The sequence below is a fragment of the Oncorhynchus gorbuscha genome, unplaced genomic scaffold (assembly GCF_021184085.1).
Source record: "Oncorhynchus gorbuscha isolate QuinsamMale2020 ecotype Even-year unplaced genomic scaffold, OgorEven_v1.0 Un_scaffold_1282, whole genome shotgun sequence".
Classification (NCBI taxonomy): Eukaryota; Metazoa; Chordata; class Actinopteri; order Salmoniformes; family Salmonidae; genus Oncorhynchus; species Oncorhynchus gorbuscha.
Genome location: NW_025746103.1, coordinates 81,381 through 105,659, shown reverse-complemented (window position 1 = coordinate 105,659; position 24,279 = coordinate 81,381). Strand labels below are relative to the sequence as shown.

The 24,279-nt window shown below is 51.9% G+C and overlaps 1 pseudogene across 1 annotated transcript in view; it reads right to left on the bottom strand.

Moving 5' to 3' along the window:
- The window catches only part of LOC124022053, a 40,584-nt pseudogene that overhangs the window by 7,074 nt on the left and 9,231 nt on the right, over window positions 1-24,279 (bottom strand). Inside the window, exons 3-12 of the transcript XR_006836335.1 lie at window positions 22,405-22,429; window positions 20,580-20,642; window positions 15,566-15,688; window positions 12,484-12,603; window positions 12,203-12,326; window positions 8,580-8,698; window positions 7,804-7,922; window positions 6,345-6,528; window positions 5,882-6,046; window positions 5,628-5,796 (exon numbers count right to left, since the gene is read on the bottom strand). The product of XR_006836335.1 is annotated as a growth arrest-specific protein 6-like (transcript). The remainder of the gene's footprint in view (window positions 1-5,627; window positions 5,797-5,881; window positions 6,047-6,344; window positions 6,529-7,803; window positions 7,923-8,579; window positions 8,699-12,202; window positions 12,327-12,483; window positions 12,604-15,565; window positions 15,689-20,579; window positions 20,643-22,404; window positions 22,430-24,279) is intronic.

Sequence of the window (24,279 nt, the reverse complement as noted above, 5' to 3'; positions counted from 1 at the left end):
TGAAGCCTCAGTCCCCTCATCCAGCTGGTCCTGAGTTCACAAACCTGTTCTACTAACATACTGAAGCCTCAGTCCCCTCATCCAGCTGGTCCTGAGTTCACTAAACTGTTCTACTAACACACTGAAGCCTCAGTCCCCTTATCCAGCTGGTCCTGAGTTCACTAACCTGTTCTACTAACACACTGAAGCCTCAGTCCCATTATCCAGCTGGTCCTGAGTTCACTAACCTGTTCTACTAACATACTGAAGCCTCAGTCCCCTCATCCAGCTGGTCCTGAGTTCACAAACCTGTTCTACTAACATACTGAAGCCTCAGTCCCCTCATCCAGCTGGTCCTGAGTTCAGAAACCTGTTCTACTAACATACTGAAGCCTCAGTCCCCTCATCCAGCTGGTCCTGAGTTCACAAACCTGTTCTACTAACGCACTGAAGCCTCAGTCCCCTCATCCAGCTGGTCCTGAGTTCACAAAACTGTTCTACTAACACACTGAAGCCTCAGTCCCCTCATCCAGCTGGTCCTGAGTTCACTAACCTGTTCTACTAACATACTGAAGCCTCAGTCCCCTCATCCAGCTGGTCCTGAGTTCACAAACCTGTTCTACTAACATACTGAAGCCTCAGTCCCCTCATCCAGCTGGTCCTGAGTTCAGAAACCTGTTCTACTAACATACTGAAGCCTCAGTCCCCTCATCCAGCTGGTCCTGAGTTCACTAACCTGTTCTACTAACATACTGAAGCCTCAGTCCCCTCATCCAGCTGGTCCTGAGTTCACAAACCTGTTCTACTAACGCACTGAAGCCTCAGTCCCCTCATCCAGCTGGTCCTGAGTTCAGAAACCTGTTCTACTAACATACTGAAGCTTCAGTCCCCTCATCCAGCTGGTCCTGAGTTCACTAACCTGTTCTACTAACATACTGAAGCCTCAGTCCCCTCATCCAGCTGGTCCTGAGTTCACAAACCTGTTCTACTAACGCACTGAAGCCTCAGTCCCCTCATCCAGCTGGTCCTGAGTTCACAAACCTGTTCTACTAACATACTGAAGCCTCAGTCCCTTCATCCAGCTGGTCCTGAGTTCACTAACCTGTTCTACTAACATACTGAAGCCTCAGTCCCCTCATCCAGCTGGTCCTGAGTTCACTAAACTGTTCTACTAACACACTGAAGCCTCAGTCCCCTCATCCAGCTGGTCCTGAGTTCAGAAACCTGTTCTACTAACATACTGAAGCTTCAGTCCCCTCATCCAGCTGGTCCTGAGTTCACTAACCTGTTCTACTAACATACTGAAGCCTCAGTCCCCTCATCCAGCTGGTCCTGAGTTCACAAACCTGTTCTACTAACGCACTGAAGCCTCAGTCCCCTCATCCAGCTGGTCCTGAGTTCACAAACCTGTTCTACTAACATACTGAAGCCTCAGTCCCTTCATCCAGCTGGTCCTGAGTTCACTAACCTGTTCTACTAACATACTGAAGCCTCAGTCCCCTCATCCAGCTGGTCCTGAGTTCACTAAACTGTTCTACTGAAGCCTCAGTCCCCTCATCCAGCTGGTCCTGAGTTCACTAACCTGTTCTACTAACACACTGAAGCCTCTGTCCCCTGCTGGTCCTGAGTTCACTAACCTGTTCTACTAACACACTGAAGCCTCAGTCCCCTTATCCAGCTGGTCCTGATTCACTAACCTGTTCTACTAACATACTGAAGCCTCAGTCCCTCATCCAGCTGGTCCTGAGTTCAGTTCTACTAACATACTGAAGCCTCAGTCCCCTCATCCAGCTGGTCCTGAGTTCAGAACCTGTTCTACTAACATACTGAAGCCTCAGTCCCCTCATCCAGCTGGTCCTGAGTTCACAAACCTGTTCTACTAACATACTGAAGCCTCAGTCCCCTCATCCAGCTGGTCCTGAGTTCACAAACCTGTTCTACTAACATACTGAAGCCTCAGTCCCCTCATCCAGCTGGTCCTGAGTTCACAAACCTGTTCTACTAACAGAAGCCTCAGTCCCTTCATCCAGCTGGTCCTGAGTTCACAAACCTGTTCTACTAACATACTGAAGCCTCAGTCCCCTCATCCAGCTGGTCCTGGGTTCACTAACCTGTTCTACTAACATACTGAAGCCTCAGTCCCCTCAGCTGGTCCTGAGTTCACTAAACTGTTCTAGAACACACTGAAGACCCCTCATCCAGCTGGTCCTGAGTTCACTAAACTGTTCTAGAACACACTGAAGCCTCACCCCTTATCAGCTGGTCTGGGTTCACTCCTGTTCTACTAACACACTGAAGCCTCAGTCCCCTTATCCAGCTGGTCCTGAGTTCACTAACCTGTTCTACTAACATACTGAAGCCTCAGTCCCCTCATCCAGCTGGTCCTGAGTTCACAAACCTGTTCTACTAACATACTGAAGCCTCAGTCCCCTCATCCAGCTGGTCCTGATACTAAACTGTTCTACTAACACTGGGACTCAGTCCCCTTATCCAGCTGGTCCTGGGAGAGTTCAGATGTTCTAGAGTCAGCCCCTGGATCCAGCTGGTCCTCAGTTCACTAACCTGTTCTACTAACATGCTGAAGCCTCAGATCCAGCTGGTCCTGAGTTCAGCTGTTCTACTAAGATACTGGGACCCTGCTGGGGAGTTCAGAAACCTGTTCTACTAACATCTGAGCTGTCCCCTCATCCAGCTCAGAGTTCACTGTTCTACTAACATACTGAAGCCTCAGTCCCCTCATCCAGCTGGTCCTGAGTTCACAAACCTGTTCTACTAACATACTGAAGCCTCAGTCCCTCATCCAGCTGGTCCTGAGTTCACAAACCTGTTCTACTAACTACTGAAGAGATCCAGCTGGTCCTGAGTTCAGAAACCTGTTCTACTCAGAGACTGGGACTCATGCTGGGGAGAGATGAGAGTCAGTCCCTGGATCCAGCTGGTCAGAGTTCAGACTGGGACTCTGAAGCTCAGGACCAGAACATCAATCAATCAGAATAAACCAAATTACAACACAGTCCAAACAAAACTACATTGCTTACTGGGAAACACAAACACAATGCAGTGCTATCTGGCCCTAAAACGACAACAGCAGAACCTGAGACGGAGCTGCATTTCCTGACAAAATGTCAAAAATATAAAACAATTAGAGAGAGTGTCATTTCCCCAAATGTGAAACCCTTATTCAAGATTTCAAAGACCTCATGAGACTGGGACTCCTGTTGGGGGAGGACGCAGAGAGAGTGGGTTGGCAGAGCACTACATTGCTGCCTGCCAGTGTCTGACTAACCATCCAACCTGCACATGTCCTCCATTGTTATTATCGTTCAATGGTTATTTTGACTGATTATTGTTGTTACTGTTGTCCCTGACAATATTGGTTAATATTGTAAATCTCTAAAGACTTTCTCACTCATTGCTGGGCCAATAAAGCAAATTGATCAGACAGACAGACAGCGTGGATACTCAGAGACTGGGTTGTCTCTGCTGGGAGAGAGAGATGGACAGAGTCAGCTGTCCTGATAAACCAGGGCCAATAGAACCCCACCAGTGGAGGCTGGTCTCAGAGTCAGCTGGATACTCAGAGACTGGGACTCTGCTGGGGGAGAGAGATGAGAGTCAGCTGGATACTCAGAGACTGGGACTCTGCTGGGGAGAGAGATGAGAGTCAGCTGGATACTCAGAGACTGGGACTCTGCTGGGGAGAGAGATGAGAGTCAGCTGGATACTCAGAGACTGGGACTCTGCTGGATACTCAGAGACTGGGACTCTGCTGGGGAGAGAGATGAGAGTCAGCTGGATACTCAGAGACTGGGACTCTGCTGTGGAGAGAGATGAGAGTCAGCTGGATACTCAGAGACTGGGACTCTGCTGGGGAGAGAGATGAGAGTCAGCTGGATACTCAGAGACTGGGACTCTGCTGGATACTCAGAGACTGGGACTCTGCTGGGGAGAGAGATGAGAGTCAGCTGGATACTCAGAGACTGGGACTCTGCTGGATACTCAGAGACTGGGACTCTGCTGGGGAGAGAGATGAGAGTCAGCTGGATACTCAGAGACTGGGACTCTGCTGGGGAGAGAGATGAGAGTCAGCTGGATACTCAGAGACTGGGACTCTGCTGGGGAGAGAGATGAGAGTCAGCTGGATACTCAGAGACTGGGACTCTGCTGGATACTCAGAGACTGGGACTCAGCTGGATACTCAGAGACTGGGACTCAGCTGGATACTCAGAGACTGGGACTCTGCTGGGGAGAGAGATGAGAGTCAGCTGGATACTCAGAGACTGGGACTCTGCTGGGGAGAGAGATGAGAGTCAGCTGGATACTCAGAGACTGGGACTCTGCTGGGGAGAGAGATGAGAGTCAGCTGGATACTCAGAGACTGGGACTCTGCTGGGGAGAGAGATGAGAGTCAGCTGGATACTCAGAGACTGGGACTCTGTTGGGGAGAGAGATGAGAGTCAGCTGGATACTCAGACTGGGACTCTGCTGGGGAGAGAGATGAGAGTCAGCTGGATACTCAGAGACTGCGACTCTGCTGGGGGAGAGATGAGAGTCAGCTGGATACTCAGAGACTGGGACTCTGCTGGATACTCAGAGACTGGGACTCTGCTGGGGGAGAGATGAGAGTCAGCTGGATACTCAGAGACTGGGACTCAGCTGGATACTCAGAGACTGGGACTCTGCTGTGGAGAGAGATGAGAGTCAGCTGGATACTCAGAGACTGGGACTCTGCTGTGGAGAGAGATGAGAGTCAGCTGGATACTCAGAGACTGGGACTCTGCTGGGGAGAGAGATGAGAGTCAGCTGGATACTCAGAGACTGGGACTCTGCTGGGGAGAGAGATGAGAGTCAGCTGGATACTCAGAGACTGGGACTCTGCTGGGGAGAGAGATGAGAGTCAGCTGGATACTCAGAGACTGGGACTCTGCTGGGGAGAGAGATGAGAGTCAGCTGGATACTCAGAGACTGGGACTCTGCTGGGGAGAGAGATGAGAGTCAGCTGGATACTCAGAGACTGGGACTCTGCTGGATACTCAGAGACTGGGACTCTGCTGGGGGAGAGATGAGAGTCAGCTGGATACTCAGAGACTGGGACTCTGCTGGATACTCAGAGACTGGGACTCTGCTGGATACTCAGAGACTGGGACTCTGCTGGGGAGAGAGATGAGAGTCAGCTGGATACTCAGAGACTGGGACTCTGCTGGATACTCAGAGACTGGGACTCTGCTGGATACTCAGAGACTGGGACTCTGCTGGGGAGAGAGATGAGAGTCAGCTGGATACTCAGAGACTGGGACTCTGCTGGATACTCAGAGACTGGGACTCTGCTGGATACTCAGAGACTGGGACTCTGCTGGATACTCAGAGACTGGGACTCTGCTGGATACTCAGAGACTGGGACTCTGCTGGATACTCAGAGACTGGGACTCTGCTGGATACTCAGAGACTGGGACTCTGCTGGATACTCAGAGACTGGGACTCTGCTGGATACTCAGAGACTGGGACTCTGCTGGATACTCAGAGACTGGGACTCTGCTGGGGGAGAGATGTGGTTACACACACACACACACACACACACACACACACACACACACACACACACACACACACACACACACACACACACACACACACACACACACACCCACCATATGTGATGTTGAACAGAGTTAAGCCTGTCCCAGGGTAATAGGTTCCGGGCTGTTCTGTACTGAAACACTGCATGTTGTCATTAGACCTGATGGTCTCCTGAATGGACGTATCCTCTCCGGTTAACCAGCGCCACTCACGCATACAGCCATCAAACCTCGGGTTCACCTGGAGAACACACATTAGGCAGAGAACACAACACGCACATCTCCCCATAACAGAGATTGTAGAAGAACAGACCCCACCCCCTAACCTGGTTGATGAGACTGTCCTCTTTGAAAGGGACGCCCCCTACAGTCAGGTTGAGTTCATGCATGCCTTTCTTCAGGGTGAACAGATCTCCATTCACAGCTATCTTCATCACTGCTTCCCTGTCAATCTTAATCACCAGACTCCGCCCCTGCTCCTCCACTGAGATCTACAGACCAATCAGAAAAGACAGGAGCTCCAATTGTTAAAAAAAACAAAAAAACATTTGACACGTTCTTATCCTACATTGTCTCAGTCCCAAATGATATCCTATTTCCTATACAGCACACATTCTGACCAGGTCCCCAGTAACACTCCTCCAACAAGGTTAAAGGGAATAGGGGGCCATTTGGGATGCACCCCAGTCAACGACCCCTCAGGAGAGGAGATGCCACTTTAGACTATTGAGACCCAACCCATAAGTTACCCCCCACCCCCACCTTGTAAACCCCAGAATAACCTCTGACCTTTCTCCACTGTCCGTCGTTGACGGCAGGCCCACTGCTGGTGACCCGGCTGGCCCCTCCTCAGCTGCAGCTCCAGTTTCCCATGATGCATTGCAAGAACAATCCAGGAACTGTTCAGGTGACCACCAGCGAAGAAGATGACCCCTCTGGGTCAAAGGTACGGAGGTCAAACTCAGCTGAGAAGCTAGAGGAGGGAGAGACAAAGACAGGATGTAATATAATTCTACAATGGGACAAGACTATGGTTGGAACTATGAACCCTTACAATGCTTATGCCTTGCTGGCATCTTTCCAGGTCTCTTGGAAAAGAGGGTGAAACCTCAGGAGACTGGTAAGGTTAAAGGTTAGAGGTTAAAGGTAAGGCCTACCCAGTCTGGACTCTCCTGCGGTAAGGTTAAAAGGTTAGAGGTTAAAGGTAAGGCCTACCCAGTCTGGACTCTCCTGCAGTAAGGTTAAAAGGTTAGAGGTTAAAGGTAAGGCCTACCCAGTCTGGACTCTCCTGCAGTAAGGTTAAAAGGTTAGAGGTTAAAGGTAAGGCCTACCCAGTCTGGACTCTCCTGCAGTAAGGTTAAAAGGTAAGGCCTACCCAGTCTGGACTCTCCTGCAGTAAGGTTAAAAGGTTAGAGGTTAAAGGTAAGGCCTACCCAGTCTGGACTCTCCTGCGGTAAGGTTAAAAGGTTAGAGGTTAAAGGTAAGGCCTACCCAGTCTGGACTCTCCTGCAGTAAGGTTAAAATGTAAGGCCTACCCAGTCTGGACTCTCCTGCAGTAAGGTTAAAAGGTAAGGCCTACCCAGTCTGGACTCTCCTGCAGTAAGGTTAAAAGGTTAGAGGTTAAAGGTAAGGCCTACCCAGTCTGGACTCTCCTGCAGTAAGGTTAAAAGGTTAGAGGTTAAAGGTAAGTCCTACCCAGTCTGGACTCTCCTGCGGTAAGGTTAAAAGGTTAGAGGTCAAAGGTAAGGCCTATCCAGTCTGGACTCTCCTGCAGTAAGGTTAAAAGGTTAGAGGTTAAAGGTAAGGCCTACCCAGTCTGGACTCTCCTGCAGTAAGGTTAAAAGGTAAGGCCTACCCAGTCTGGACTCTCCTGCAGTAAGGTTAAAAGGTTAGAGGTTAAAGGTAAGGCCTACCCAGTCTGGACTCTCCTGCAGTAAGGTTAAAAGGTTAGAGGTTAAAGGTAAGGCCTACCCAGTCTGGACTCTCCTGCAGTAAGGTTAAAAGGTTAGAGGTCAAAGGTAAGGCCTATCCCAGTCTGGACTCTCCTGCAGTAAGGTTAAAAGGTTAGAGGTTAAAGGTAAGGCCTACCCAGTCTGGACTCTCCTGCAGTAAGGTTAAAAGGTAAGGCCTACCCAGTCTGGACTCTCCTGCGGTAAGGTTAAAAGGTTAGAGGTTAAAGGTAAGGCCTACCCAGTCTGGACTCTCCTGCAGTAAGGTTAAAAGGTTAGAGGTCAAAGGTAAGGCCTACCCAGTCTGGACTCTCCTGCGGAAGCGTAGCCTGACCACTGGGACTCCGCTGAACATTCGGCCCAGGTAGAGAGAACGGGAGTTCCTCTTCATGGTGAGAGAGACGCATGTAGTGATCTCCTGGTGGGGGAGGAGAGAGAGGGTGGGGGAGAGAGAGAGGGTGGGGGAGAGAGAGGGAGGAGAGGGGGGAGGAGAGAGAGGGGAGAGAGAGGGAGGAGAGAGGGGGAGAGAGAGGGAGGAGAGAGAGGGAGGAGAAGGGGAGGAGAGAGGGGGGAGAGAGAGGGAGGAGAGAGAGGGAGGAGAAGGGGAGGAGAGAGAGAGGGAGAGAGAGAGGGAGGAGAAGGGGAGGAGAGAGGTGGGGGAGGAGAGAGAGAGGGAGAAGGGGAGGAGAGAGAGGAGAGAGAAAGGGAGGAGAGAGAGGGGGAGGAGGAGAGAGGTGGGGGATATAACCAGTGTCGGCAAAAAAAACAAGTAAATTGTTCCCAGCAGCACAGTTACAGTCACCAACGCTCTGGATGACATGACAACAGGACGGTAGATCTCCAGGAAGAGGGTTGGGAGCCCTGGTCTAGAGTGCAGTGCTGCTTGTCGATAATGAACCTTTGACTGAATCCCGGACTAACAGATAGGGGGTGTTTTCTACGGGTCTAGTTAATGTTTTCTACGGGTCTTGATAATGTTTTCTACGGGTCTTGATAATGTTTTCTACGGGTCTTGATAATGTTTTCTACGGGTCTTGATAATGTTTTCTACGGGTCTTGATAATGGACTTTTTACCTGACAGCTCCTGAGGTCGTGGCTCAACTTCTTGCCCTGCCGACCGTCACAGAAACACCGGAAACTACCGGGTGTGTTCACACACTCCTCACACACTCCCTGCTCACACTCATCCACATCTGACAGAGAGAGAGACACAGAGACACAGAGAGAGACAGAGACAGAGACACAGAGAGACAGACAGAGACACAGAGACACAGAGAGAGAGACACAGAGAGAGAGACAGAGAGAGAGAGACCGAGACAGAGAGAGAGAGACCGAGACAGAGAGGAGAGGAAGAGGGAGAAAAAACAGAGAGAAGGGTGTCCATTGGTCTCTGGAACTACAACCCCCAGACAAGACTGGGGGAGAAAACCACTGAAGTGAAAAACAACGTCTCTAAAAATGTTATCAGCATCAACAGATGGAGGAACAACTCCTGACTTAGATCTCTCCTGATGTCAACTGAACCATGTCCCAAATGGCACCTTATTCCCCTACAGCCGGGGTCTAAAGTGGTGCACTACATAGGGAATGGGGAACCATTTGGGATGAAGCCAGAACGTCTGTCCCAGTCTGTCTGAATGACCCTAGAAGGCCATGAGGTTTATTATGATACAGATGGATAAATGTTAGTTCTTCTAAAGAGTAACTCTGTGACCGCCTCCCTCCCTCCCCCACTTTCTCTCCCTCCCTCCCTCTCTTTCTCTCCCTCCCCTCCCCCACTTTCTCTCCCTCCCTCCCTTCCCTCCCCCACTTTCTCTCCCTCCCTCCCCCACTTTCTCTCCCTCCCCCACTTTCTCTCCCTCCCTCCCCCACTTTCTCTCCCTCCCTCCCCCACTTTCTCTCCCTCCCCTCCCCCTTTCTCTCCCTTCCCTCCCCCACTTTCTCTCCCTCCCTCCCCCACTTTCTCCCTCCCTCCCCCACTTTCTCTCCCTCCCCTCCCCCACTTTCTCTCTCCCTCCCTTCCCTTTCTCTCCCTCCCTCCCCACTTTCTCTCCCTCCCTCCCCCACTTTCTCTCCCTCCCTCCCCCACTTTCTCTCCCTCCCCCCCCTCCCTCCCTTCCCCCTCCCTCCCCTCCCCCACTTTCTCTCCCTCCCTCCCTTCCTCCCTCCCCTCCCCCACTTTCTCTCCCTCCCCTCCCCCACTTTCTCTCCCCCACTTTCTCTCCCTCCCTCCCCCACTTTCTCTCCCTCCCTCCCCACTTTCTCTCCCTCCCCTCCCTTCCTCCCTCCCCTCCCCCACTTTCTCTCCCTCCCTTCCCCACTTTCTCTCCCTCCCTCCCCCACTTTCTCTCCCTCCCTCCCCCACTTTCTCTCCCTCCCCTCCCTTCCTCCCTCCCCTCTCTCTCAGTAAGTTGAATGCAAGACAGGAACAAACTTGTTTGACAAATAAAAGACTAGGATTACATTTCCCAATGACATTTATAAGGACCATTGAGCGTTTGGCAGGAGAGGATGTCGTGCAGATAGAGATCGGTCTTGTAATAAAAAAAACATTTAACAGAATGTTTTGACTATAAATAAAAAGATGACGTGCTAACAGCTTACTTTGGCAGTCGTCTGTGTGTGTGTGTGTGTGTGTGTCTGTGTGTGTGTGTGTGTGTGTCTGTGTGTGGCAGTCGTCTGTGTGTGTGTGTGTGTGTGTGTGTGTGTGTGTGTGTGTGTGTGTGTGTGTGTGTGTGTGTGTGTGTGTCTCAGAGTGTGAGAGAGATTGTGTATGTCAGTGGAGGCTGGTAGGAGGAGCTATTGGAGAACAGCCTCATTGTAAATGACTGGAATTAGTATCCAAAAACATGAAACGTATGGAAACCACGTTGGACTCCGTTCCATTCATTACAATGAGCCGGTCCCTCTATAGCGCCTCCCACCAGCCTCCACTGGCGTGTGTATGTGTGTATGACAGTGTGTGTGTTGGTATGTATGAAGGACAGCTGGCTGCACCACTAGACTAGCTACACCTGGCTGTATACACACACACTGCATTCAAAATGTATTCAGACACCTTGACTTTTTTTTTTAAATGAAGTTTTCCAACGTTTTACTTTGTTGAAGCAACTTTGGCAGCGATTACAGCCTCAAGTCTTCTTGGGTATGAAGCTACAAGCTTAGCACACCTGTAGTCGGGGAGTTTCTCCCATTCTTCTCTGCAGATCCTCTCAGGTTGGAAGGGGAGCGTCACAGCACAGCTATTTTCAGGTCTCTCCAGAGATGTTTGATCGAGTTCAAGTCCGGGCTCTGGCAGGGCCACTCAAGGACATTCAGAGACTCATTGTCCTGTTGGAAGGTGAACCCTTTTCCCCAGTCTGAGGTCCTGATCGCTCTGAGCAGGTTTTCATCAAGGATCTCTGTACTTTGTTCCGTTCATCTTTCCCTCCATCCTGAAAAACATCCCCACAGCAGTCTCCCGGTCCCTGCCGCTGAAAACATCCCCACCAGCATGATGCTGCCACCACCATGCTTCACCGTAGGGATGGTGCCATCACCATGCTTCACCGTAGGGATGGTGCCAGGTTTCCTCCAGACGTGACCCTTGGCATTCAGGACAAAGAGTTCAATCTTGGTATCATCATGCCAGAGAATCCAAGCGAGAATCTGTCTGGCCACTACCATAAAGGCCTGATTGGTGGAATGCTGCAGAGTTGGTTGTCCTTCTGGAAGGTTTTCCCATCTCCACAGAGGAACTCTGGAGGTCTGTTGGAGTGACCATTGGGTTCTTGGTCACCTCCCTGACCAAGGCCCTTCTCCCCCGATTGCTAAGTTTGGCCGGGCAGTCAGCTCTAGGAATAGTCTTGGTGGTTCCAAACATCTTCCATTTAAGATGGATGGAGGCCACTGTGTTCTTGGGGACCTTCAATGCTGCAGAAATATTTTGGTACCCTTCCCCAGATCTGTGCTTCGACACAATCCTGTCTCAGAGCTCCAGGTACAATGCCTTCGACACCATGGCTTGGTTTTAGCTCTGACATGCACTGTCAACTGTGGGACCTTACATAGACAGGTGTGTGCCTTTCCAAAGCATGTCCAATCAATGTAATTCACCACAGATGGACTCCAATCAAGTTGTAGAAACATCTCAAGGATGATCAATGGAAACAGGATGCACCTGAGCTCAATTTTAAATGTAAATGTAAATTTCGAGTCTCATAGCAAAGGGTTTGAATACTTATGTAAATAAGGTATCTTTTTTTTTCAATACATTTGCAAATATTTCTAAAAACCTGTTTTTACTTTGTCATTATGGGGTATTGTGTGTAGATTGATGACATACGTTTTGATTTTTTAATCAATTTTAGAATAAGGTTGTAACGTAACAAAATGTGGAAAAAGTCAAGGGGTCTGAATACTTCCTGAATGCACTGTATGTAATGTATTCTATACATTATAGTATGTATTACATGTATATAATGTATCAGTACTGAGTAATGTGTTTTTGGTGTACTGCTCACCTAGGCAGGTCTTGGTGTATATAATGTATCAGTACTGAGTAATGTGTTTTTGGTGTACTGCTCACCTAGGCAGGTCTTGGTGTATATTATGTATCAGTACTGAGTAATGTGTTTTTGGTGTACTGCTCACCTAGGCAGGTCTTGGTGTATATTATGTATCAGTACTGAGTAATGTGTTTTTGGTGTACTGCTCACCTAGGCAGGTCTTGGTGTTGTTGTCGTAAACATATCCCGTCTCACACAGACAGTCATAGGCTCCATCCTGGTTCACACACACACGCTGTCCCACACATACCTGGATCCTGGCACTCATCCACGTCTGAAACACACACACACACACACACACACACACACACACACACACACACACACACACACACACACACACACACACACACACACACACACACACACACACACAGTAAGGACAGTTCAATACTTCCTTCAAGTAAGGTGTGCGTGTGTGTGTGTCTTACCGTTACACATCTGGCGTCCGACCAGCATGTAACCGCGGCGACAGGAGCAATGGTAGCTACCCATAGTGTTGTTACACTCGTGGTCACATCCTCCATTCCTCTTGTTGCACTCGTTGACATCTGCCAATCACAGGAGAGACACAGAGGACATGTGACAATATGAACCAATCACTTTATCCATCAACTACATTGAACGTAGCTAAGTGTCACATGACACTTTAATGTGAGTTCTGATTAAAACGTTTATACATCGTCTTTAACTAAATAAATCACACACACACGTCTCTTTTCCGGCGGCTTAGAGTGACTCTGCTCTGATGAGCTGAATGGTTTCTGTGTGCGTGTGGTTGGTCAGTGGAAAAGCCTCCGCCTCAGAGTCAGTCAGACACGTTGTGTTCAGTCTTCCCCCACCGACCAACGGCTGGGTGGCAGGATGAGTCACCACAGAACAGTGAGAGATGGAGTCTGCATTCAAAATGGCTCCCTATTCTCATGGTGTTCTGGTCAAAAGTAGTGCACTATAATCAGGACTAGGGGTCATTTGGGAAAACAGACAGCAGCAGTGCAGGAGGCATTCACACAGACAGGCCCCCAGCCCCCCCCCCTCCGCACAGACAGGCCACCAGCCCCCTCCCTCCACACAGACAGGCCCCCAGCCCCCTCCCTCCGCACAGACAGGCCCCCAGCCCCCTCCCTCCGCACAGACAGGCCCCCAGCCCCCTCCCTCCGTACAGACAGGCCCCCAGCCCCCTCCCTCCGTACAGACAGGCCACCAGCCCCCTCCCTCCGTACAGACAGGCCACCAGCCCCCTCCCTTCGTACAGACAGGCCACCAGCCCCCTCCCTCCGTACAGACAGGTCCACCAGCCCCCCCTCCCTCCATAGAGACAGGTCCACCAGCCCCCTCCCTCCGTACAGACAGGCCACCAGCCCCCTCCCTCCGTACAGACAGGCCACCAGCCCCCCCCCTCAGACAGGCCCCCAGCCCCCTCCCTCCGTAGAGACAGGCCACCAGCCCCCCCTCCGTACAGACAGGCCACCAGCCCCCTCCCTCCGTACAGACAGGCCACCAGCCCCCTCCCTCCGTACAGACAGGCCACCAGCCCCTCCCTCCGCACAGACAGGCCACCAGCCCCCCCTCCCTCCGTAGAGACAGGTCCACCAGCCCCCTCCCTCCGTACAGACAGGCCACCAGCCCCCTCCCTCCGTACAGACAGGCCACCAGCCCCCTCCCTCCGTACAGACAGGCCACCAGCCCCCTCCCTCCGTACAGACAGGCCACCAGCCCCCTCCCTCCGTACAGACAGGCCACCAGCCCCTCCCTCCGTAGAGACAGGACACCAGCCCCTCCCTCCGTAGAGACAGGACACCAGCCCCCTCCCTCCGTAGAGACAGGACACCAGCCCCCTCCCTCCGTAGAGACAGGACACCAGCCCCCTCCCTCCGTAGAGACAGGACACCAGCCCCTCCCTCCGTAGAGACAGGACACCAGCCCCCTCCTCCGTAGAGACAGGACACCAGCCCCCTCCCTCCGTAGAGACAGGACACCAGCCCCCTCCCTCCGTAGAGACAGGACACCAGCCCCTCCCTCCGTAGAGACAGGCCACCAGCCCCCTCCCTCCGTACAGACAGGCCACCAGCCCCTCCCTCCGTACAGACAGGCCACCAGCCCCCTCCCTCCGTACAGACAGGCCACCAGCCCCCTCCCTCCGTACAGACAGGCCACCAGCCCCCTCCCTCCGTACAGACAGGCCACCAGCCCCTCCCTCCGTACAGACAGGCCCCCAGCCCCCTCCCTCCGTAGAGACAGGCCACCAGCCCCCTCCCTCCGTACAGACAGGCCACCAGCCCCCTCCCTCCGTACAGACAGGCCACCAGCCCCCTCCCTCCGTACAGACAGGCCACCAGCCCCCTCCCTCCGCACAGACAGGCCACCAGCCCCCTCCCCTCCGTAGAGACAGGTCCACCAGCCCCCTCCCTCCGTACAGACAGGCCACCAGCCCCCTCCCTCCGTACAGACAGGCCACCAGCCCCCTCCCTCCGTACAGACAGGCCACCAGCCCCCTCCCTCCGTACAGACAGGCCACCAGCCCCCTCCCTCCGTACAGACAGGCCACCAGCCCCCTCCCTCCGTAGAGACAGGACACCAGCCCCCTCCCTCCGTAGAGACAGGACACCAGCCCCTCCCTCCGTAGAGACAGGACACCAGCCCCCTCCCTCCGTAGAGACAGGACACCAGCCCCTCCCTCCGTAGAGACAGGACACCAGCCCCCTCCCTCCGTAGAGACAGGACACCAGCCCCCTCCCTCCGTAGAGACAGGACACCAGCCCCCTCCCTCCGTAGAGACAGGACACCAGCCCCCTCCCTCCGTAGAGACAGGACACCAGCCCCCTCCCTCCGTAGAGACAGGACACCAGCCCCCTCCCTCCGTAGAGACAGGACACCAGCCCCCTCCCTCCGTAGAGACAGGACACCAGCCCCCTCCCTCCGTAGAGACAGGACACCAGCCCCCTCCCTCCGTAGAGACAGGACACCAGCCCCCTCCCTCCGTAGAGACAGGTCACCAGCCCCCTCCCTCCGTAGAGACAGGTCACCAGCCCCCTCCGAAGAGACAGGTCACCAGCCCCCTCCGTAGAGACAGGTCACCAGAGACATACAGACAACTCACACAGAGCCCAGTGGCACTCCAGGGACGGTGTTTGTGTGTCTGTGTGGATGGAGACATCTTCATCACTGTCTTTCCAAGTCAAGGTCAGACAGGACTCACCCTGTACCGATCATTGTCACATTCTGGAGACAGTGTGACACTGTAGAAAATCCTCTCTGTCCCCACCTCTGTCACTTTGTATGTGTGACGAACAATAACACAGTAGCATTCTCCCTGGCCATGTGGCCAGACTATGTCCCCAACACACTGGTCCTATTCCTCAGCATCACATCGGGGATTGTGGGTAAATTGTGACTGACTGATCTCCAACTAGTAATGAGTAGTTATTTCTGATGCCAGGTGATTGGTGGATCAGCCAGTGGGCTGCAACGTGGAACAAGTCCAGTGAGTTTCTGTAGATCGTGTCACAGTACCTTTCTCACAACGGACTCCTGTCCAGCCAGTGAAGCAGTGGCAGAGGAAGCCGCCCTTTTGGTCCTCACAGCGCACCGTACCTCGAGGATTACAGGGAGACGGAGAGCACTGGTCTGGAATATCTGAGAGAGGGGGAAGGGAAAGGGAGAGGGTGGGAGGGAGAGAGACGGGGAGGGGAGAGAAAGAAAGAGAGCATTAGAGGTCATCCTGTCAGGGAAATAACATCCTACAGTACAGCAAGTCATTGATTGTGAAGGTCTGTTACTATATAATGTGAAGTGTTTTAGCCAGGCTGGTCCAGGCTGGTCCATAGCTCTATGTTACTATATAATGTGAAGTGTTTTAGCCAGGCTGGTCCATAGCTCTGTTACTATATAATGTGAAGTGTTTTAGCCAGGCTGGTCCATAGCTCTGTTACTATATAATGTGAAGTGTTTTAGCCAGGCTGGTCCATAGCTCTGTTACTATATAATATGAAGTGTTTTAGCCAGGCTGGTCCATAGCTCTGTTACTATATAATGTGAAGTGTTTTAGCCAGGCTGGTCCATAGCTCTGTTACTATATAATGTGAAGTGTTTTAGCCAGGCTGGTCCAGGCTGGTACATAGCTCTGTTACTATATAATGTGAAGTGTTTTAGCCAGGCTGGTCCAGGCTGGTACATAGCTCTGTTACTATATAATGTGAAGTGTTTTAGCCAGGCTGTTCCAGGTTGGTACATAGCTCTGTTACTATATAATGTGAAGTGTTTTAGCCAGGCTGGTTCATAGCTCTGTTACTATATAATGTGAAGTGTTTTAGCCAGGCTGGTCCAGGCTGGTACATAGCTCTATTACTATATAATGTGAAGTGTTTTAGCCAGGCTGGTCCAGGTTGGTCCATAGCTCTGTTACTATATAATGTGAAGTGTTTTAGCCAGGCTGGTCCAGGCGGGTACATAGCTCTGTTACTATATAATGTGAAGTGTTTTAGCCAGGCTGGTCCAGGTTGGTCCATAGCTCTGTTACTATATAATGTGAAGTGTTTTAGCCAGGCTGTTCCAGGTTGGTACATAGCTCTGTTACTATATAATGTGAAGTGTTTTAGCCAGGCTGCTCCAGGTTGGTCCATAGCTCTGTTACTATATAATGTGAAGTGTTTTAGCCAGGCTGTTCCAGGTTGGTCCATAGCTCTGTTACTATATAATGTGAAGTGTTTTAGCCAGGCTGGTCCAGGCTGGTCCATAGCTCTGTTACTATATAATGTGAAGTGTTTTAGCCAGGCTGTTCCAGGCTGGTCCATAGCTCTGTTACTATATAATGTGAAGTGTTTTAGCCAGGCTGTTCCAGGCTGGTCCATAGCTCTGTTACTATATAATGTGAAGTGTTTTAGCCAGGCTGGTACATAGCTCTGTTACTATATAATGTGAAGTGTTTTAGCCAGGCTGGTCCATAGCTCTGTTACTATATATTGTGAAGTGTTTTAGCCAGGCTGGTCCAGGCTGGTCCATAGCTCTGTTACTATATAATGTGAAGTGTTTTAGCCAGGCTGGTCCATAGCTCTGTTACTATATATTGTGAAGTGTTTTAGCCAGGCTGGTCCAGGCTGGTCCATAGCTCTATGTTACTATATAATGTGAAGTGTTTTAGCCAGGCTGGTCCATAGCTCTGTTACTATATAATGTGAAGTGTTTTAGCCAGGCTGGTCCAGGCTGGTCCATAGCTCTGTTACTATATAATGTGAAGTGTTTTAGCCAGGCTGGTCCATAGCTCTGTTACTATATAATGTGAAGTGTTTTAGCCAGGCTGGTCCATAGCTCTGTTACTATATAATGTGAAGTGTTTTAGCCAGGCTGGTCCATAGCTCTGTTACTATATAATGTGAAGTGTTTTAGCCAGGCTGGTACATAGCTCTGTTACTATATAATGTGAAGTGTTTTAGCCAGGCTGGTACATAGCTCTGTTACTATATAATGTGAAGTGTTTTAGCCAGGCTGGTACATAGCTCTGTTACTATATAATATGAAGTGTTTTAGCCAGGCTGGTCCAGGCTGGTACATAGCTCTGTTACTATATAATGTGAAGTGTTTTAGCCAGGCTGGTCCAGGCTGGTCCATAGCTCTGTTACTATATAATTTGAAGTGTTTTAGCCAGGCTGGTACATAGCTCTGTTACTATATAATGTGAAGTGTTTTAGCCAGGCTGTTCCAGGCTGGTCCATAGCTCTGTTACTATATAATGTGAAGTGTTTTAGCCAGGCTGGTCCAGGCTGGTCCATAGCTCTGTTACTATATAATGTGAAGTGTTTTAGCCAGGCTGTTCCAGGTTGGTCCATAGCTCTGTTACTATATAATGTGAAGTGTTTTAGCCAGGCTGGTCCAGGCTGGTCCAGGTTGGTACATAGCTCTGTTACTATATAATGTGAAGTGTTTTAGCCAGGCTGTTCCAGGTTGGTACATAGCTCTGTTACTATAATGACTCCTGTGATGCCATTGATAAAGGCCCTGATCTAAAGCAGTGCACTATATAGGGAATAGGGCTGTGATCTAAAGCAGTGCACTATATAGGGAATAGGGCTGTGATCTAAAGCAGTGCACTATATAGGGAATAGGGCTGTGATCTAAAGCAGTGCACTATATAGGGAATAGGGCTGTGATCTAAAGCAGTGCACTATATAGGGAATAGGGCTGTGATCTAAAGCAGTGCACTATATAGGGAATAGGGCTGTGATCTAAAGCAGTGCACTATATAGGGAATAGGGCTCTGATCTAAAGCAGTGCACTATATAGGGAATAGGGCTCTGATCTAAAGCAGTGCACTATATAGGGAATAGGGCTGTGATCTAAAGCAGTGCACTACATAGGGAATAGGGCTCTGATCTAAAGCAGTGCACTATATAGGGAATAGGGCTCTGATCTAAAGCAGTGCACTACATAGGGAATAGGGTGCCATCTGTGACAGACTAAAATGCCTGCTGTGATGCCATTGAATAGAGTTATTTTCCCCTCCCAGGATCTGAGTACAGCATAAATAGCTCTACTGCCTGTCCCTCTCTCCCCCTCCCCCACACTGTCCCTCTCTCCCCCCATACTGTCCCTCTCTCCCCCCACACTGTCCCCCCACACTGTCCCTCTCCCCCCACACTGTCCCTCTCTCCCCCCACACTCCCCCCAGTCTCTCGCCTCTCCCCCCAGTCTCTCGCTCTCTCCCCCCTCTCGCTCTCTCCCCCCAGTCTCTCGCTCTCTCCCCCCAGTCTCTCGCTCTCTCCCCCCAGTCTTTCGCTCTCTCCCCCCAGTCTTTCGCTCTCTCCCCCCAGTCTCTCGCTCTCTCCCCCCAGTCTCTCGCTCTCTCCCCCCTCTCGCTCTCTCCCCCAGTCTCTCGCTCTCTCCCCCCAGTCTCTCGCTCTCTCCCCCCCAGTCTCTCGCTCTCTCCCCCCCCAGTCTCTCGCTCTCTCCCCCCAGTCTCTCGCTCTCTCCCCCTCCAGTCTCTCGCTCTCTCCCCCCCAGTCTCTCGCTCTCTCCCCCTCCAGTCTCTCGCTCTCTCCCCCCTTCTTTATCTATTAATCTAGGAGTGTTATATATAAACTAATAGTTCCTGCAGTTCTTTCTCCTTCCATTCCTGCTGACTGTGTGCTGAAGGGGGGGGGGGGGACAATCTCTCTGTCCTGGACGCACGGCTGAGTCATATCAACTCCCTGGCTGACTCTGACTAGAGTTCCAACAACCAATCAGCAGACAGGATGGGCAGGCCCACTCATTCCTGGACCCAGCAGCCCTGATGCAGCAGAATACTTCACCCCCCCACCCTCACTGGCGTCACAGCTTGCTCACGTCACTGATCTCAGATCTGCAGTCACGGAGTGCGTGATGCTGAAAGGAGGTGTGTCACGCACACTTGGTTACTACTGCAGAGTTCCACACGCATCTCTCCCTCTCCCTCTCCCTCCCCCTCTCTCTCTCCCTCTCTCTCAGTCACAGCAGCTGTTCTCAACGTGTCAGCCGCCCAGTAGACACTGACCCATAGACATGAAGAGACATTCCTCCTCTTATCTTCACCTTAAATCAGATAACTTTCTCTCAGTGTTCTGCAGTAGTGAGGTGGTGCAGTGCAGCCTGCCCTGCCCAACAGAAAGAACTGTGTGCTCACTGCTCCTCATACACAACATTTATAAACCACACAGTGAGGGAAAGGGGAGGGAGAGAGGGAAAAGAGAGAGAGAGGGGGGGAAAGAGGGCGAGAGAGAGAGAGAGGGGGAAAGAGGGCGAGAGAGAGAGAGGGGGAAAGAGGGCGAGAGAGAGAGAGGGGGAAAGAGGGCGAGAGAGAGAAAGAGGGAATGAGAGGGGAGAGAGAAAGAGGGAATGAGAGGGGAGAGAGAAAGAGGGAATGAGAGGGGAGAGAGAAAGAGGGAATGAGAGGGGAGAGAGAAAGAGGGAATGAGAGGGGAGAGAGAAAGAGGGAATGAGAGGGGAGAGAGAAAGAGGGAATGAGAGGGGAGAGAAAGAGGGAATGAGAGGGGAGAGAGAAAGAGGGAATGAGAGGGGAGAGAGAAAGAGGGAATGAGAGGGGAGAGAGAAAGAAATGAGGGAATGAGAGGGGAGAGAGAAAGAGGGAATGAGAGGGGAGAGAGAAAGAAGGAATGAGAGGGGAGAGAGAAAGAGGGAATGAGAGGGGAGAGAAAGAGGGAATGAGAGGGGAGAGAGAAAGAGGGAATGAGAGGGGAGAGAGAAAGAGGGAATGAGAGGGGAGAGAGAAAGAGGGAATGAGAGGGGAGAGAGAAAGAGGGAATGAGAGGGGAGAGAGAAAGAGGGAATGAGAGGGGAGAGAAAGAGGGAATGAGAGAGGAGAGAGAAAGAGGGAATGAGAGAGGAGAGAGAAAGAGGGAATGAGAGGGGAGAGAGGTAAAATGAGAGTATGGTAGAAAGAGGTGTGAAATAAAAGTAGAGTAGAGAGAGGAGCTACATGCTCATATCTACTGTACGCGAGTCAGTTTGTCTGTCTGCAGCCCTAGTCAGGAGGACAGACAGACGAGGAACTCACTGTGAACACAGGTGATCAGGTCTTGTTTCTTCTTGTCCGTGTCCCCAAACTTCTCCATGCACGCTAATCAGAGAGACAGGGCAGAGAGCGAGACAGGGCACAGAGAGAGAGAGACAGGGCACAGAGAGAGAGAGAGACAGGGCACAGAGAGAGAGAGAGAGACAGGGCACAGAGAGAGAGAGCGAGACAGGGCACAGAGAGAGAGAGCGAGACAGGGCACAGAGAGAGAGAGCGAGACAGGGCACAGAGAGAGAGAGAGACAGGGCACAGAGAGAGAGAGAGACAGGGCACAGAGAGAGAGAGAGAGCGAGACAGGGCACAGAGAGAGAGAGAGACAGGGCACAGAGAGAGAGAGAGAGCGAGACAGGGCACAGAGAGAGAGAGAGAGCGAGACAGGGCACAGAGAGAGAGAGAGAGCGAGACAGGGCACAGAGAGAGAGAGAGAGCAGAGACAGGGCACAGACAGAGAGAGAGAGAGCGAGACAGGGCACAGAGAGAGAGAGCGAGACAGGGCACAGAGAGAGAGAGCGAGACAGGGCACAGAGAGAGAGAGCGAGACAGGGCACAGAGAGAGAGAGCGAGACAGGGCACAGAGAGAGAGAGCGAGACAGGGCACAGAGAGAGAGAGCGAGACAGGGCACAGAGAGAGAGAGCGAGACAGGGCACAGAGAGAGAGCGAGACAGGGCACAGAGAGAGAGAGCGAGACAGGGCACAGAGAGAGAGAGCGAGACAGGGCACAGAGAGAGAGAGCGAGACAGGGCACAGAGAGAGAGAGCGAGACAGGGCACAGAGAGAGAGAGCGAGACAGGGCACAGAGAGAGAGCGAGACAGGGCACAGAGAGAGAGAGCGAGACAGGGCACAGAGAGAGAGAGCGAGACAGGGCACAGAGAGAGAGAGCGAGACAGGGCACAGAGAGAGAGCGAGACAGGGCACAGAGAGAGAGAGCGAGACAGGGCACAGAGAGAGAGAGCGAGACAGGGCACAGAGAGAGAGAGCGAGACAGGGCACAGAGAGAGAGAGCGAGACAGGGCACAGAGAGAGAGCGAGACAGGGCACAGAGAGAGAGAGCGAGACAGGGCACAGAGAGAGAGAGAGAGAGCGAGACAGGGCACAGAGAGAGAGCGAGACAGGGCACAGAGAGAGAGAGCGAGACAGGGCACAGAGAGAGAGCGAGACAGGGCACAGAGAGAGAGCAAGACAGGGCACAGAGAGAGCGAGACAGGGCACAGAGAGAGCGAGACAGGGCACAGAGAGAGCGAGACAGGGCGCAGAGAGAGCGAGACAGGGCACAGAGAGAGCGAGACAGGGCAGAGAGAGCGAGACAGGGCAGAGAGAGCGAGACAGGGCAGAGAGAGAGCGAGACAGGGCAGAGAGAGAGCGAGACAGGGCACAGAGAGAGCGAGACAGGGCAGAGAGAGCGAGACAGGGCACAGAGAGAGCGAGACAGGGCAGAGAGAGAGCGAGACAGGGCACAGAGAGAGCGAGACAGGGCACAGAGAGAGCGAGACAGGGCACAGAGAGAGCGAGACAGGGCACAGAGAGAGCGAGACAGGGCACAGAGAGAGCGAGACAGGGCACAGAGAGAGCGAGACAGGGCACAGAGAGAGCGAGACAGGGCACAGAGAGAGCGAGACAGGGCACAGAGAGAGCGAGACAGGGCACAGAGAGAGCGAGACAGGGCAGAGAGAGAGAGACAGGGCAGAGAGAGAGAGACAGGTCAGAGAGAAGATAGTTAAACACCATACAACAGATACTGATATCCTAATCAAGTAATAACAATCTCACCCAACGCTGAAGAGGTTGGGAACAGGAACCAAACTTACCTAAGTACTTTGGAAAGAAGTAGTCCTGAAGGAGAGAGAACAGAAGGAGAGAGAACAGAAGGAGAGAGAACAGAAGGAGAGAGAACAGAAGGAGAGAGAACAGAAGGAGAGAGAACAGAAGGAGAGAGGCTGTTAGTGATGTTTGATAACAGTCTATGAGGTCAAACATGACAGATTGAGACTAAATGTGTCTGATAGATATGCATCATGTCATCTCATGTTAACGGGGTGTGGCACCACAGACTAGTAGCCCCTCCAGGGCTTCCTGGGAACGTTCTACAACTCTCTCTCCTGCAGATTAGCCCGAGTGCCAGTCTGTTTGTGCTATTATGATAAACTCCTCGTTAGCATGTGTTGGGTTTCACTATGACAGCAATGGAGTTAGCTAGAGCACAAACTATTCTGGGACCGAGCTGCCTGCCTTCTTGCCTGCCTTCCTGCCTGCCTTCCTGCCTACCTACCTACCTGCCTACCTACCTACCTACCTACCTACCTACCTACCTACCTACCTACCTGCCTGCCTGCCTAACCACCGGCCTTCCCGCCCGCCTTCCTACCTACCCGCCTGCCTGCCTTCCCGCCCGCCTACCTACCCGCCTTCCTACCTGCCTGCTTTCCTACCTACCCCTGCCTGCCTTCCCACCCACCTACCTACCTACCCGCCTGCCTTCCCGCCCACCTACCTGCCTGCCTTCCCGCCCACCTACCTACCCGCCTGCCTACCTGCTTTCCTACCTACCTGCCTTCCTACCTGCCTGCCCGCCCGCCTACCTGCCCGCCCACCTACCTGCCCGCCTACCTGTCCGCCCGCCTACCTGTCCCCGCCTACCTGCCTACCTGTCCGCCCGCCTACCTGTCCGCCCGCCCTTCCTTCAGTACAGCTACATTTGGTAGAGCATACCTGCCTTCCTTCATTACAGTACAGTACATGGAGGTAACTGGGGAAACTTAAAATTAGAACACGACTTGATGGGACAATGACATGGTTCTCCAGAGAGTTGATGGGACAATGACATGGTTCTCCAGAGAGTTGATGGGACAATGACATGGTTCTCCAGAGAGTTGATGGGACAATGACATGGTTCTCCAGAGAGTTGATGGGACAATGACATGGTTCTCCAGAGAGTTGATGGGACAATGACATGGTTCTCCAGAGAGTTGATGGGACAATGACATGGTTCTCCAGAGAGTTGATGGGACAATGACATGGTTCTCCAGAGAGTTGATGGGACAATGACATGGTTCTCCAGAGAGTTGATGGGACAATGACATGGTTCTCCAGAGAGTTGATGGGACAATGACATGGTTCTCCAGAGAGTTGATGGGACAATGACATGGTTCTCCAGAGAGTTGATGGGACAATGACATGGTTCTCCAGAGAGTTGATGGGACAATGACATGGTTCTCCAGAGAGTTGATGGGACAATGACATGGTTCTCCAGAGAGTTGATGGGACAATGACATGGTTCTCCAGAGAGTTCTGCTGCACTGAAAGAGAAAGATGAAGAACAGTACATGAAATGGAAGGTCATTTAGATAAGAGACTCCTGACTGTGTGTAGTTCTACTGAGACACTTCTCAAACGTCACTATCCTTCTCCATCTGATCTCCTTTTAGAGAGAGAGTGTGACAGAGGGAGGGGGAACAGGCAGAAACTTTCCAACTGCTGCAGAGAGAGAGACTAAGGCTGCAATTGAAGACTTGGTTGCTAGGGAGACTAGGTTAGGGGTATGGTAACCAGGAACACTCCCTCTGCAGAGCCAGGGAACTGCAGCGTTGTGAGAGAACTGCAGAGTCAGAGATAGGCACGTTTAGAATGAATAATGGATCTGTGAATGAGGCTGCAGTCCTGTCACGATACAACCCCCCCGATCT